General features: G+C 34.5%; 1 protein-coding gene across 4 annotated transcripts in view; it reads left to right on the plus strand.

Annotated features, from left to right (window-relative positions):
* Positions 1-863: 863 nt before the first annotated feature.
* TRIQK (triple QxxK/R motif containing) overlaps positions 864-13,812 on the plus strand; it is a 93,249-nt gene continuing 80,300 nt past the window's right edge. For 2 of the 4 annotated variants that reach the window (XM_029223252.1, XM_029223256.1), the window contains exons 1-2: positions 869-940; positions 1,924-2,102. The gene's annotated coding sequence lies outside the window, so the exon portion shown is untranslated. Of the gene's footprint in view, positions 941-1,923; positions 2,103-13,812 lie in introns of all 4 variants that reach the window. The other 2 variants (XM_029223254.1, XM_029223257.1) reach the window with 1 other exon arrangement.

Below are 13,812 nucleotides of genomic sequence, written 5' to 3' on the forward strand. Positions count from 1 at the left end.
TTGCATGCTATTTCCTTTCTCAAGGTTTTCTTTTGTTTGTTCGTTTGTTTTTAAAGATTTGATGTGCTGTCCTAGAGAAAAGTGACTTATATTTCAGCAAGAGAAAAATTATATTGGAAGTCACATAATTTTTTTTAAAGAAATTTGAATTCAATTTATCACAGTATAAAAATAATGACTGCAGGCATTTTTTCATGTGTTGAACGACTGAATAAACGTCACTCACAGCCTCAGTTTCTTCGTTCTTAAGCTGTGGATAATAACATCTCGCAATGGGTGTTTTGAAGATTATATAAGATATAAATCATTCAATTGTCAGATGCTTTGCAAATAATAACTAATAACAATATTTCATTCCAATTTTGTAAGTGTGAAGACTGGGTACCTGGACATATCTCCAAATCTTAGTTGTTGGTCAGATTTCAGGAATCACCTTTCCTAAACTGATTAATCTGTTAAAAGCTTGAATCTGCAAACAACATCGTTTTCAGACAGTTCATTCTTCCATCCAGGGATGCCCCCCCAGAGTGTGGATGGTATGTGTGTATGTGTGTTACGTGAGAAAAGTTCAATAATCAAAAGAACGTATTTCTGTGCTTTATATTGAAAAACAAGTCGCAGTCCTTATTTTCAGTTTCCGCGGTCACTTTGTGAGACAGGTATCAGAGCCTGGGAATCGCGTCAAAAGGAAATGCCACAGGTTCCGCGCATTTCCTTCCAGGACCCGCGCAGAGGCGGGAGAGAGAATGACCAATTGGAGCGCAAGTTTAGGCTTCTCCCGCCCCTTTCCGTCGAGCCCCGCCTCTTTTCCGTACGGCCCTCTAGGTGTAGGGGTGTGCAGCAGGCTCGTCCCGCCCCCTCCTCTGAGTGACAGGACCGTGGACAGCAACATTTCCAGCCGGACACATAGTTTGTTGGCCCTTGCGTTGGCTGAGCTAAGGTGTGTGTGTCCCGCGAGGGCGAGGGGATTGGGGAGGCCCTGCCCGGGAAGCTCGGGGTCGGGGACTGAAAGCAGGCGCACCTCCTTAGTGGGCCCCCAATGCGTTTAGGAGACGTTCGATCCGCCCCTGGGAGCGGCACTTGGGCGGGCTGGGCGGAGGGGGGGCTCTGGAAGAGGAGGAACCCAGAGCCCGGGAAACCCAGTAGGTACGGTAATAACTTAAGGACCCTTCCCGGAGAGCAGGGAGATCGCGGTGGGGGTGGGGATGGCGGGCGCGGGATTAGTGCGGTGGGTGGGCGTGGCCGCCGTGGTTGCTAAGGAACGCGCGGTTCCCGCCCTGCCAGCGTGTCTGGCGCTGGCTGCTGGGCCCTAGAACCGTAGCCCCACCCACATCCCAAGGCCTTCCACTAGGGTAGGGGCTGGCTCCCGTGTGCTGTCAGTTAATTCGCGTCTGTTAATTTCACTGTCCTGATCTCTGCGTCTATAGTTCCCGCTCAGGCCTCCCTCTCTCATGTTACTCTTCTCAACATTTTTTCTCACTCCCCTTCTAAAATGAACAAGTATCTGCAGACCAAAACATGTGCAGAGAAGGGCTTCAGGCAGCCTGAGGTGGCTTTATTGCCAGGATGGTGGGGCGGGATGGGTCTTTTCCTGGTGTTTGGTGAATCCCTGAACCCACATGGTGTCCATGTGGATGACTAGGAAAAGGGAGATAGAAGATCTGATATCTTCCACCTGGAATTCTTTTTAATTGGTGCTGCTGTTTGAGCTCAATGAGCTTCTCAGGAAGTTGAGGCAGTTCATTACTGGACATGCCCTAATATATGATCTCCCTTTCGGACCCTATTATGGAGAAGGGTGGTACTAACCCTATAAAGCCCTCTTTTGCGTCACTGTCCCATATTTAATGATTACAGCAGAACAAACATTCCAGAGAGAAAATACAAAGGAGCTAAGAGTCTGCTTTTACTTCCTTCTGCTAGGTTTACTGTATAAATCCCCAAGAAGGAAGCTTGTACTACTTGTTACCACTGGGAAGAAGACTGGCCTAAAAGTCAGGAATGTAGCAGAGTTTGGAAATATTTGCCCTTGGGCAGTAACCCTCATAACTGTTTTCTCATCTGGAAAGTGGAGATACTTATGTGCCCTTTATTTCTAAAAAGTAAGGAGGAATAATTGGTTGTGAAAGTGTTATTAAAGTAATGATCTACACGAATGTAAACTGTTATTGATTACACTTTTAATCTATCTTTTTGTCTCTATGATCTCTGTTGGTGATTCTGTATTAGTTCTTGTTAGTACCTGAAATGTCTTGCATGATATATATTTTTTTCCATTGACACCACTAGATTTTTTTCAAGTATATTCATAGCCTGAAAGAATTGGTAAAGAGTACTTTCTAATTCAACGATGAGCGACCTTTTTGGTGTCATATACCATTGACTCTCCCCTTAGGAAAAAAACACAATTACAAGCATAAGTGGACCTTGGATAAAGAACATCTGTTTTTGATCAACTTCTTGAGGGTTAAGGAAATTACTCTCCCACCTTACCTCACTCCAAAGAGTGAGTAATTTATATCCAAAACTACTTGGCTGGGAGCAGAATTGGGTCTCTTTCCTTTCTTACACAGTGCATCTCACTGTAGCTTACCTTAGTTCATGGTCTTCAGTGAATCCTTTTTCTTTTCTTTTCTTTTCTGTATTTAGTGTTTAACAAACATGAGCTACCAATGATCAATAAACTGTTGCTGTCTTTCAAAAACATGTAAATTGTATTTTATTCCAGATGCCCTTTGATCATCCTCTTAAAGAATATTTTTATATTTAAGCAAGTAAAAGATAAATTATTGTCAAATATTTTGGGAAAATGTAAAATTTTATTTATGTAATTCTCTCTTCTATGAAAGTCCATTTTGGACAAAGAAAAGCTGATTACTTTTAGTGTATGCTACTAGAATTATTTAATTTAAATGAATGATCTTTTATAACATTATAATTTCCCATGTCTAAAAAATATTGTGTTTGACTCCACTTTGGCTCTTTTCCTGTTTTCTGTATTAAAATGGAAGGCTAGAAATAGAGATATTTTGTTTGTTAATGTACCTTTATCTAGCTTTATCGGTAAAAGTGGGCATCAGTAGTAGATACTATCATTAGACAGAGAAAACAATGAAAAGGAAAATATATAGCTTTTGTAATAAACATAAGAGTATTTAGGAGCACTGATTGTTTGTTTAGCACTTATAATTTTATTCGAACTGTTTAATATTTATTCCTTTGTTTACTCAACTCACTTCATTTCTAGTGGAGAAACTAGAATAAAGACAAACTGATTATAGCAAGAATTCTAATGGAATTAAAGTTTTAGGGCCTCAATAAATAATAGCTCTTCTCTCGAATTTGTAAACAGACAGGTGGAGTTGGCAAGATCTGCTTCCTTACTACAGAGCTGATTGGACATAGTGCTTTCAGTGGGAGACCAAAAATGAGTACTAGAACTTCCTTCCCCTTTTTAGCTCCACTCCCTTTCTCAGAACCTAGACTTTAGTCCAGTGAGAGAAAATTTCAGTTTAAAGAACAGATGCACTTACTCAGAATTGCTGGTCTGTATGATCCAGGGCAGAGAAGGAAGAAAAAGAAGATAAACCCCTAGTGTTCACAGGTTTATAACAGGTTATCTCTACCCATTGGAATAATATGGGCCAAAGGATTTCAGCTACGGATCATGTAACTCCCCTGTTGGGAAGCTGTGAATACAGAGTGGGATCTGAGGCCAGGACTGTTAATCTAGTGCTCTGGTTTTTCATCCTAGAGTGTACCTCTGGGCCATTTGAAATATGTGGAGGTGTTATTAAATTATTATGATATCTTTAAAAGCTACTGGCTTTTAGGACCCTGACATTTAAGGATGCTGAATATTGTATAATGTAGAGGTCCACCAGCTCAATGAAAGCTTTCCTTCCCCTACTCCAATGCCAAAATCATCTCCAGACTATTCCAGTGGAAGTTCCTCCATATAGAAACATGAAACTAGGCCAAATTTCACCCTAGTCTTTGTTCATATGTGCCATGTTTTTTCTTTCTTTTTATTTTTTTTAATTGAAGTGTAGTTGATTTACAATATTGTATTAGTTTTAGGTTAACAACAGAGTGATTCAAAATTTTTATAGATTATACTCCACTTAATGTTATTATAAAATATTAGCTATATTTCCTGTGTTGTACAATATATCCTTGTGGCATATTTATTTTATACATAGTAGTTTATACCACTTAGTCCTCTATCCCTATCATGCCCCTACCTCTTCCAATCTCCCCACTGGTAACCACTAGTTTGTTCTCTGTGAATCTGTTTCTGTTTCATTATATTCATTTGTTTGTTTTATTTTTTTGACTCCACATGTAAGTGGTAATTTACAGTATTTGTCTTTCTCTGTCTGACTTATTTCACTAAGCATAATACCCTCTAGGCCCATTCATGTTGTCACAAATGGAAAGATTTTATTCTTTTTATGGCTGAGTAATATTCCATTGTATATATACACACCACATCTTCTTTATCCATTCATCTATTGAGTATCTACCGTGTTTTTGATATCAATAGATTTGACTCTAAATGTGAAGGTCTTAATAAAAACACTGCTTAGAATGTAGTTATTTTTTGGTATTCTCTCAGAATGACTAAAATTACGTTAATGGAAAATAGCAATACATAGTTCATCATATTTAATATCCTTAAGACTGAATATATCCTTACTGAACATATAAGAATCATAGGCTCCTAGAGCTAAATTTTTTTCACCCCTATTATATACATTTAATTCTTTCTTGTATGGTACAAGTGTTAAGTATCTTTGCAACAATATAGTGAGTAGGTATATATTTTCATCAAAAAGAAAAGATGACTTCTTAGCTTACTTTTTAGTTTTGAAATGTTAACAATAGAAAGATAAATACTCTGTACTCAGTGGTTTAACAAACTCTGTTGTGTTGAATCAGAAGGTGGAGACAGTTCTGTAAATGAGAGGATCTTTTCAATTTCATGGTTTTCAAGCCAATAAACATGGAGAATGAAGCAGGAATAAAGTAGCTTAGTTCTTCTACAGTAGTATTATGTAGGACAAAGTGCAAAAACAGCAGACCAATTAGATTGAACAACTTAAAATTTTGGGGAAATGAAGGGAAGATAGTTTAATACAAAAAGCATTTTTTACATACTTTGAATTTTAAAATATTCAAATATTTCAAGATACAGAATAAGAAATTATATGGATACCTGTGACAAAATCCTAATTGTAGATTACAGTTTATAACCTACACCAGCTAGAAAGTGCACTGGACTGAAAGTTTTAGACTTGGCTCCAGCAATAGATATATCATTTGTTGGGTTTTATAATGTCTCCAGGCATCAAGTTCCTTATTTGTGAATAGAAAGAGTTGAAGATTTATTGTTTTCTACCAGTTTTTTCTGAAGAATATGCTTGAGTATTATGAAAATTCTCATTATTCACAGTGATTCACTTATAGCAGTTTATAGCACTGAATCTTTCTGGGCAGGAGTATATTAGATATTTTTTAGGTATAATTTTAAAAAGCATATCCCAGTTCCTGATTTCATTTTTTCTGTTCATAGAGATCTGTTCTCTGTCTCTTCTCCTTCCCTCAACATCCCCCTCACCCTCCACACATGCACACACTTGGAAAACACTGGGCTATGTAGAAATGATCTATACAGGCTCTTTCAATGCCAGGACTTTCTGGATAAATTCAGCATTTGAAATGAATAAAGTGGAACAAAAAATTCCCACAAAACCAGGGAAAAGGAAATTGGCAGAATACTCATAGGCATACCTGTGAAAATCTGAGAAGAATTTTAAGCTAAGGAAGAATATTTGAAGGAATTTTTTGATATCTAACACATGCAAGAATGCATAGCCTCTATGGATAGGAGAACTTCATATAAAAAGAGCAACAATTAAGTGACACTAGGAAGAGAATAAGATAAAACAAAAAGAGGACAAAAAAACTGAAAAATGTGAGAACTGTATTAGTTTTATATTCATGCTGTATAATTTCTGTATTTCAAAGTCTGATATAGGTTTTACTGGGCTGAAATCAAGGTATTGGCAGGGATGCATTCCTTTCTGGGGGCTCTGGGAGAGACTGTTTCCTTGCCTTTTCCAGCTTCTGGAGGCTACCCACATTCTTTGGTTTATGGCTCCCATCCTCCATCTTCAAAGCCAGCAACATTGCATCTCTCTGACTATTCTTTTGTAGTCAAATACATTATGACCACAACTAGGAAAACTTAACAACATTTAAAGACTCAGCTGGATAATCCAGGAGGTTCTTCATTTAATCACATCTGCAAAGTTCCTTTTGCAATGTAAGGTAACATATTCACAAGTTCTAAGAATTAGGACTTGGACATCTTTGAGGAGGGACATTTCTGCCTATCACAATAACATATTAAAAGTTCATATTTGAGGCAGTAAAGAGCAGAACTGATGTTACAGTAGAAAATCTAATGTGTGGAGAATAGACTTGAAAAAATGTCCTAGCTGAAATACTGAATGCATGAAAAGAGAGAAAGATGAAGTCCATTATATGAACATTTGGAATTTCTGAAGGAGAGACTAGAAAATAGCTAATTGTTCCTAAACAAGAGAACAGAACATTTGAAAAAAAGTAACAAACAAAGGGATAACAGGAAATAAAAGTTTCATTAACTAAAAAATGACCAATGTATGCAGAAAGGATATTTCTTATATGAGATGTAACAACTCAGAGACACAATATCAAAATTTTTTTCAAATTATAATGATAAAGGAAAAAAAATTTTCATATGTATAGAAAGAGAGAGAAAAAATTGCATATTATTATCAGGAAACAAAAATTAAGCTGGTCTCAGACTTCTTTTCTGTAGTATTAAATACGAGATGACAACAGAGCAACATTTTTAGAGTTTAAAACAAAATTCCATGCAATCTGTCTTGTTCACACACAGCGACAGAAAACCACTCTTAAATATATAAAGAACTCTAAACTACATACTTTCTGCTTTGGGGGGGAAAAAGGACAATAATTTATAAGAAGCTGATACAATATAAATACAAAAGTGATGGTATATTAAACAAACAAAACTGATGATATATCTCAGAGCCCTAGAATATAGAGGTGGCTTTAATAATTACGTTAAGTCTAGTTAAAAATTCAAATGTAACAAAAAAAACTGCATGAGAAGATATATAATGTAAAAATTAATTCAGCAACAGCAACGTAAATTTAAATAAAACATTGTGATTTTTTGATTTATTTATGCCAGAGATGAAACCTGGTAATTCAAGAGTATGAATAGATTAAAAAATAAACCATAGCTCAGCAAACTATGACCTGGAGCCCACCCACATCTGGCTTGTTTTTGTAGGACCCATGAACCAAGAATAGTTTTTATGTTTTTAAATGGTTGAAAAAAATCAAAACAATGATATTTTGCAATGTGAAAATTATATGAAATTCCAACTTTATTGTTTATAATTAAAGTTTTATTGGAACACAGCTACACTCATTTGTTTACATATTGTCTATAGCTGCTTTTGTGTTAAAACAGCAGTGTTGAGTAATTGCAACAGAGATGTAAATGTGGTGCTCTCGTAGTAGCTTTGCATTGCTTCTCAGAGCACTACAAATCACAGTGACAAAATTGAGTTATAACTTAATTTTGTCTCTTGACCTGCAGAGCCTAAAATATTTATGATCTGGCCCTTTACAGAAAAACTTTGCAACTCCTAACCTAAACTATATATATGGACTTTAGTGTATAAGACTGAAACTTTCTTTTCAATTCACGGTACCCAGATTTACTCAGTTATTGCCCTTCAATGTTCTACTTACCCTAGCAACTCTTTGGTCTTATATGGACTTGGGTTAAAACCAAGAATCTATTATTCTTTATATTTAATAATCCAAATTTTCTCTTTTTCACCTCTGTGCTTTAGAAAATTCATGTAAAGATTTTAGAATATCACTTCCAAAGACAAAAATCAGTTAATACTGCAATACTGTAAGAAGAAAAAATGAATACTTTACTATTGTATGCCAAAATTCTATGTGCTTATAGAGATAGATAAGCATGTACTACATTTAATAAGTAGGTTGTATGTCAATCATTTAATAATCAAATATTTGTTTGGCAAGTATAGGTGAATTATTTCAGAAGAAGTGACCTTGAAACAAGGTTTTGAAGGATATTTGTAAATTTAAGGTAGTTAAGTCTGGGGCTAAGGTAACACGGAGAATAAGATTTGTAAAGCCACTAAGCTGTCAGTAGGGTCATGTGATTGGGAAATGTAAGAAATTCAGTAGCTGGAACAGAATTTGGAAAAAAAAGTGGCTGGAGTTGAGGCAATAAGACCTGCTAGCCCAGGCCAAGAAGGCTTTTAAATGTCAGTGCAAAGCAATTCTCATCTTGTGGGCAATGAGGATCCATTTCAGATTTTTGAACTGTAGAGCAACATGATCAGATTAGTATTTAGAATAATGGTTCTTAAATTTTTCAAGTACAGCACTCCCTAAAATTCTTTAATGTTATGACTTATAACTTCATGAAGCAAAAGTTGCCTTGGGATATACCCATTTATGTTATATTTATAACATTTTTTCCTCTGAGGGGGATATATAAACAATACCCAAATTTCTTTTCTCCATTTTACAGATGTAAAGTCTATATCTCAGATAAATGATCTGAACACACTCTTCCCTGTAGAGGAAAGTGAGTGTGCTCTGTGATTAGACAGATTTGATTTCAAATCTCTACCCTTACCTTGTTAACTGCATGCTTGGAAAAGTCACCTAATCATTAGAAAACCTAGTTTTCCCAGGTGGGGTTAATTGTACTTATCCCACAGGAATATTATGAGAATTTCTGATAATGCATGCGCCATGCTTAACACAGTAAATGGAAACTGCTGATATTATTATTATTACTAATATTAATCATCATCATTATAAGGCTTCAACACCCATTATTCACATTTTCAAAACACAAAAGTTTTGAAAAATTATTTTTTTCTAAGTTTTCACAAACTAATTGGAGGCAAACCATCTTTGAAATGACAAGGTACTAATAGTATTTATTTTTCTAGTCAGTGTCAATATTGATAAGATTTTGCTGTGAAGTATTGATGTGCTGCCCCTATACTCCTCTAAGAGTGTCATGTAATTATGGTAGACATGGGACATATTACCTTTCTATAGTCTCCAAAACACATCTTGCCCATTTTATTTTTATTTTATTATTTATTTATTTATTTATTAGAATTTTTAAAAATTAAAAAAAAAATTTTAAAGTCTTTTAAAAAGACTTTAAAAAATCTGGACCATTCTTAAAGTCTTTATTGAATTTGTTACAATATTGCTTCTGTTTTACGTTTTGGTTTTTTGGCTGCGAGGCATGTGGGATCTTAGCTCCCTGACCAGGGATCGAACCCGCACCCCCTGCATTGGAAGGCAAAGTTTTAACCAGTGGATCACCAGGGAAGTCCCTCAAACATTTTAGATAAGGACTACAGATCTATATTATTGTGATTTATTTTAACAACAGCTTCATTGAGATATGATTCACAATCATAAAATTTATCATTTTAAAGTGTACAATTCAGTGAGTTTTAGCATATTCACAGAGTTGTGCAATCACTACTATCTAATTTTAGAATGTTTTCATCACCTCACAAAGTACCCACTATCAGTCACTCCCCATCTGTTCTGCTCTCACCCTCACCGTTAATCAAACTTTTTCTGTCTCTATAGATTTTCTCATTATGAACATTTAATATAAAGAGAAAAATAGGAATGATGCATTAATTGGACTTTTGTGAATGGCTTCTTTCACTTAGCATAATGTTTTCAAAGTTCATCCATGTTGTACCATGTATCAATATTTCATTACTTTTTATGTTGAAATAATATTCAATCATATGGTTATACCACATTTTGTTTATTTATCATGGATTGTTTTCACTTTCTGGCTATAAGGATAATGCTATTTACATTTGTGTACACATTTTAATGGGAACATACATTTTCATTTCTCTCACATATATACCTGGGAGTGGGATTACTGGGTCACATGGCCATTCTGTTTAGTTTTTTGAGGAACAACCAAACTGTTTTCCAAAATGGGTGCACCATTTTGCTTTCCCACAAACAATGTATGAAGGTTCTAGTTTCTCCACATCCACAGCAACACTTCTTATTATCTGTCTTTTGGTATAGCCATCCTAGTGGGTATGATTTGAATTGTGATTTTGATTTGAATTTCCCTAATAACTGACGATACTGGGTATCTTTTCATGTGCTTATTGGCAATTTGTATTTATTCTTTGAGGAAATATCTATTCAAATCCCTTGCACATTTTAAAATTGTTATTTGTGTTTTTACTGTTGTAAGCGTTCTTCATATATTCTCTGTATATGACCCTTATCAGTTATACAATTTGAAAATATTTCCTCCCATTCTGTGGGTTGTCTTTTCATTTTCTTGATCATGTCTTTTGGAATACAAAAGTTGTTTTATTCTGATGAAGTCCGATTTACCTATTTTTATTTTGTTGCTTGTGCTTTTCATGTTGTTTCTAAGAAACTGTTGCCTAACACAAGGTCATGAAGTTTTACTTCTGTGTTTTCTTCCAAGCATTTTATAATTTCAGCCTTTACATTTAGGTCTATGACTTGGTTTGACTTAATTTTTGTGTATGGTATGAAGTAGGAGTTCAACTTTATTCTTTTGCAGCATCATTTTTTTTAAAAGACTATGCTTTCATATTGTGACTCTTGACCTGAATTATCATCATTATTTTCAAATCATCTAAAAATTGCAAGATATTTTTTAATTGAAATACAGTACGTATGTATGTACAGTATGTATTGAATACATACAGTACAGTATGTATTGAAATACATTATGAAATGATCACCACAATAAGTCTAGTAACCATCTGTCCCCATACAAAAATATTATTGACTGTATTCCTTATGCTGTAACTTATTTATTGTATAACTGGAGTTTGTATCTCTCAATTCCCTTCACCTATTTCACCCACCTCCCCACCTCTCTCCCTTCTAGTAACCACCCATTTGTTCTTTGCATCTACGAGTCTCTTTTCATTTTGTTTTGTTTGTTTGTTTGTTTTCTTAGATTCTACATGTAAGTGAGATCATGCAGTATTGGTCTTTTTCTTAACCTGATTTATTTAACTTAGCATAATACCTCTTGATTCTTTTGCATATAGCTATCCAGTTTCCCCAACACCATTTATTGAAGAGGCTGTCTTTTCCCCATTACGTATTCTTACCTCTTTTACCTCTTTTGTCATAGATTTATTGATCGTATAAGTGTGCATTTCTTTCTGGACTCTGTCCTATTCCATTGATTTGTGTGTCTTTTTTTGTGCCAGTATCATACTGTTTTGATTACTGTAGTTTGTAGTGTAGTTTGAAATCAGGGAGGGTGATACCTCCAGGTTTGTTCTTCTTTCTCAAGATTGCTTTGACTATTCTGGGTCTTTTTGTTTTTCCATACAAATTTTAGAATTGCTTGTTCTAGTTTGGTAAAGAATCCTTTGGGGTTTGATAGGAATTGCATTGACTCTGTTGATTGCCTTGAGTAGTATGCTCATTTCAACAATATTAATTATTTCAATCCATGAGCACAGTATATTTTTCAATTGTTTGTGTGGCTTCAATTTCTTTCATCAATGTCTTATAGTTTTCTGAGTACAGGACTTTTACCACCTTGGTTAGATTTATTTCTAGGTATTTTATCCTTTTAAATGCAGTTATAAATGGGATTGTTTTCTTAATTTCTCTTTTTGATAGTTCATTGGTAGTGTATAGCTATGCAACAGTTTTTGTATATTAACTTTATTGAATTCATTGGTGAGTTCTAATAGTTTTGCGGTGGTGTCTTTAGGATTTTCTATGTATTTATATATGTATATAAATTATATAGTATATACATATTTTATATATATGTGTATATATTTATATATATATTCATGTCATCTGTAAACAGGGACAGTTTTACTTCCTCCTTTGCAATTTGGATTTCTTTTATTTCTTTTTCTTTTCTCATTGCTGTGGCTATGACTTCTGATACTAGGTTGAATAAAAGTGTCAAGAGTGGGCATCTTTATCTTGCTCCTGGTCTCAGAGTAAATGATTTCAGCTTTTCACCATTGAGTATAATGTTGGCTATAGGTTTGTTATACATGGCCTTTATTATGTTGAGGTACATTCCCTCTATACCCATTTTTGTCGAGAGTTTTTATCACAAACAGATGTTGAATTTTGTCAAAAGCTTTTTCTACATCTATTGAGATGATCATTTTTTTTTAAATTTGATAATGTAATGTATCACATTGATTGATTTGTGAGTATTGAATTGTCTTGTGTCACTGCGATAAATCCCACTCGATCATGGTGTATGATTCTTTTAATGTATTGTTTGATTTGTTAATATTTTTTTGAGGATTTTTGCATATATGTTTATCAGTGGTGTTGGCCTGTAATTTTCTTTTTTGTGGTCTCTTTTTCTGGTTTTGGTATTCAGGGTGATGTTAGCCATGTAAGATGAGTTTGGAAGTGTTCCTTCCTCTTCAATTTTCCAAATAGTTTGAGAAGGATCAATGTTAACTCTTTAAATATTTGGTAGAATTCATCTATGAAGCCATCTGGGCCTGGACTTTGTTAAGAATACTTTTTTTAATTACTGATTGAATTTGTTAATTAATTATTGAGTAAATATTAATTTATTTATTAATGACTGAATTTCATTACTTGTAATTGGGGTCTTCATATTCGGTTGGCCAAAAAGTTCATTCGGGTTTTTCCATTACATCTTGCAGAAAAAGATGTATGTTTTCCCATACGTCTTACAGAAAAACCCAAACAAACTTTTTGGCCAACCCAATATTTTCTAAATTCTTCCTGATCAAGTCTTGGGAGATTGTACATTTCTAGAAATTTATTCATTTCTTCTAGGTTGGCACATAATTGGTTGTAGTAATCTCTTATGAGCCTTTGTATTTCTGTGGTGTCAGTTGTAACATCTCCTTTTTCATTTTTCATTTTATTTATTTGGGCCCTCTCTGTTTTCCTTGATGAGTCTGTCTAATGGTTCATCCATTTTGTTGATCTTTTCAAAAAACCAACCCTTAGTTTTATTGAACTTTTCTCTCTCTCCCTCTTTTTTTTTTGTTAAGTCTCTGTTTTATTTATGTCTGCTCTGATCTTTGTTATTTCTTTCCGTCTACTAACTTTGGATTTTCTTAGTTCTTTATTTTCTATCACTTTAGGTGCAAGACCAGATTGTTTCTTTCAGATTTTTTTGTTTCCTGAGGTAGGCTTGTATCACTGTCAACTTCCATCTTAGAACTACTTTTTCTGCATCCCACAGATTTTGGATTGCTGTGTTTCCATTTTTGTTTGTCTTCGAGTATTTTTTTACTTCATTTGATTTCCTCTATTACTGATTGGTTTTTCCTCTATTACTGATTGATTTGTTTAGCTTCCACCATGCTTGTGTTTTCTGTAGTTTTTTTTTCTTGTAATTGATTTCTAGTTTCATAGTGTTTGATGGAAAAAGATGCTTGATATGATTTTAGTCTTCTTAAATTTATGAAGACTTATTTTGTGGCCTAGGATGTGATCTATTATGGAGAATGACCCATGTGCACTTGAAAATAAATGTGTATTCTGTTGTTTGGGGATGGAATATTTTATATGTATCTATTAATTTCATCTGCTCTAATGTGTCATTTAAGGCCAGTGGTTTTTTTACTGATTTTCTGTCCGAATGATCTGTCCTTTAAT

Source organism: Monodon monoceros, unplaced genomic scaffold (genome assembly GCF_005190385.1).
Source record: "Monodon monoceros isolate NGI ecotype Baffin Bay Population unplaced genomic scaffold, NGI_Narwhal_1 Super_Scaffold_14, whole genome shotgun sequence".
Classification (NCBI taxonomy): Eukaryota; Metazoa; Chordata; class Mammalia; order Artiodactyla; family Monodontidae; genus Monodon; species Monodon monoceros.